This window comes from Triticum dicoccoides, chromosome 4B (assembly GCF_002162155.2).
Source record: "Triticum dicoccoides isolate Atlit2015 ecotype Zavitan chromosome 4B, WEW_v2.0, whole genome shotgun sequence".
NCBI classification, from domain to species: Eukaryota; Viridiplantae; Streptophyta; class Magnoliopsida; order Poales; family Poaceae; genus Triticum; species Triticum dicoccoides.
The window spans coordinates 72,137,220-72,140,022 of NC_041387.1; positions in this window are offsets into that span (position 1 = coordinate 72,137,220).

Genomic DNA, 2,803 nt, shown 5'->3' on the forward strand with positions numbered 1-2,803 from the left:
TGATAGATATTGCCTTCATTCGACATTTGTGTGCCGTCCTGACATCATATCGTCCTACTAATTAAATTTGGTCACTTGGATCCATCCATTTTAATCTAATATGTGTTTCTTCTACCGTAATGTTGTAACAACTCATCATTATCATAATGAATAACAACTCATCATCATCGTAGTAATATAACAACTCATCATCCGTTATCATATAATAAATCATCACCATTCTAGCACATGAAAAAGTACTACGACCTCGTCCTTCTCATCATCATAGTCATATAACAACTCCTCATCTGTAGTCATATAATAACTCACCATCAATATAACACATGAAAAGTTAACCAACACTAGCTAATTGTTATCATCCTAGGTAAATAACTCATCATCATTCTAGCACATGACAAAGTACTACGTCCTCCTCCTCATCCTCATCATAGTCATATAACAACTCATCATCCGTAGTCATATAATAACTTACCATCAATATAGCACATGACGACTTAACCAACACTAGCTAATTGTTATCATCCTAGGTAAATATATGCAAAAGATGGACTAGTGACACAATAGTAAAAAAATCTTAACATGTTATTTGCACGGATATTACCATCACTCAACTCGTGGACTAGTGGCATGTATCCACTATAATTTTGGCTAACTTCATAATTGATCTTAAAAACCTCAACATCATTAACAAATGAGACAAGAGAATTTTTCTCCTCCCAAGTTAGCTCTGAGCCATAACTGTAGTAGGTCTTGTCTACATCGTTTCGTGTTTTTCTTGGAGAAAAGAAATAAGCTATCAATTATAAATAAAAAAGTTTAGAACGGATGAATACCAACTATTTTAAAATAAAAATTATAAATTACTTAACAAATTTGTTTGACAAACTCACATGGAGGTGAATTGGAATCATGTCCACGCCCACCCAAATGTCGATATTATCTTCAGGACCAATATCGAAGGTTATTTTTATATCCTCCTAAAATCCGTAGGTCTTGCATAGTCCTCTCCAATTTGAACAACCAAAATGTGTGTGATTTACTACATTGTAGAGCATAACCTGGACAACAAAACCATGTTTCGTCTTAAGGTGAGATTTCTTCATCTCCATACTCTCCCTATCATCGAAATCGAGCATCTCTAAGACATATGGTCTTGCATAACAGGGGACGCACTAGTCGAATTGTAAAAAACGGGAATTATATGTTAAAGAAAAACACACAAGTCATGCTTAATTACGGAAAAAAATTACTTGTCGTCGTTCCATACTGTAAAATGTTTGAAGGTCTCCTTCAGCGTGAGGGTGAAGCGCCTATCATTTTCAAGGCGAGGCATGTCGCACATACCCCCATCGTCGGTGTAGTAATCGCACTCAGGGATCCTATCATCGTCGGTCATTTCCTATGTTCATAATTCAAAGATTAAAATCGACGGCAAATACCAGGAACTCAATACACATATCACTATTCAACATAGGTTGACTTTTGGTCTGTTGAGTCTTCCTTGAAAATTTCACATCTCTCATGGTGTATGTGATGGGCACTCCCTTTCTGATTTTTCGACCGTCCGTAATGGTCGCTCCTCCCTTTTTCCCCGAGTGCATTAAACCAAAATATCTAGCACATAGGAAATAAGGAGAAGCGACCCCCACGAAAATAGTCGAGATTCTTCCTCTCTGACATGACCGTCGGTGATGGTCGCATCCCCCCTTCCCTCGTGCATTACCAAGAACTATCACAAGGAGAAGAGGAGGAAGCGGCCACCACGACAATAGTCAGTATTCTTCCTCTCTGATATTTCGACCGTCAGTGATGGTTGCTTCCCCCCTTATCTCGTGCATTACCAAGGTATATCACGAGAAGAGGAGGAGGAAACGACCCCCACAACAACAGTCGGGATCCTTCCTTCAAGAACAGACTAAAAGTCACACAAGAGCCCCAATAGACTAAAAGTCAACCCGTTACATATATTGAGTAATGACATGAAAATGGCATATGTTTTGCCGAAATGTCGTTTAATTCCCATTTCGACACATCATCGGTACTCGATATGTCCGACTTTCTAGCACAAGTCATGCCAAAATTCACGGAAAATTCCTACATGATCAAGCGCCTGAAATTTGCCAGAACGAAAATGAATCAACATTTCGGTAGAACATAGGTCACTAGGAGTCCCTGCAAACAATAAAAGCCAAGATAACACTTGGGCAAGCACATACACATGTAGTAGACATATCCATCATATCATATTTCCAAATATCAATGTGTAACAACACTAGTAATATGCAACACTACTCCACGTATGACATGAACAAATAGACCATCTTTACTCACTAGATAGTTGTCGAGGATGCAGGTGTTGTTGGTGATCTTCTCGGCGACGTCGAGTGGCTCGTCGGTGATCTACGCTGCACCACATGAGCAATCACACATGAGCATGTAAACACTATTGAGCAGGTTAGTAGCCTATGAGTAAATAGTTTCAGGATCACTTTAAGCATGAACAGAGTCAAGTTCTTTTTATATAAAAACGTTCAAACTTGAAATGCTATTGAAATATATTATCATTTCAAAAATTTATTGCTTCACATTTTCATTTAAAGAAACTAGCTTCACATTTTCATTTCAAAAAAATACTAGCTTCACTTTTTCATTTGAAAAAAAATACTTGCTTCACTTTTTCATTTCAATAATATACTAGCTTCACTTTTTAATTAAAAAAAGACTTGCTTCACATTTTCATTAAAAAAATACTAGCTTCACATTTTCATTTCAAAAAAAATAATAGCTTCACTTTTTCATTTCA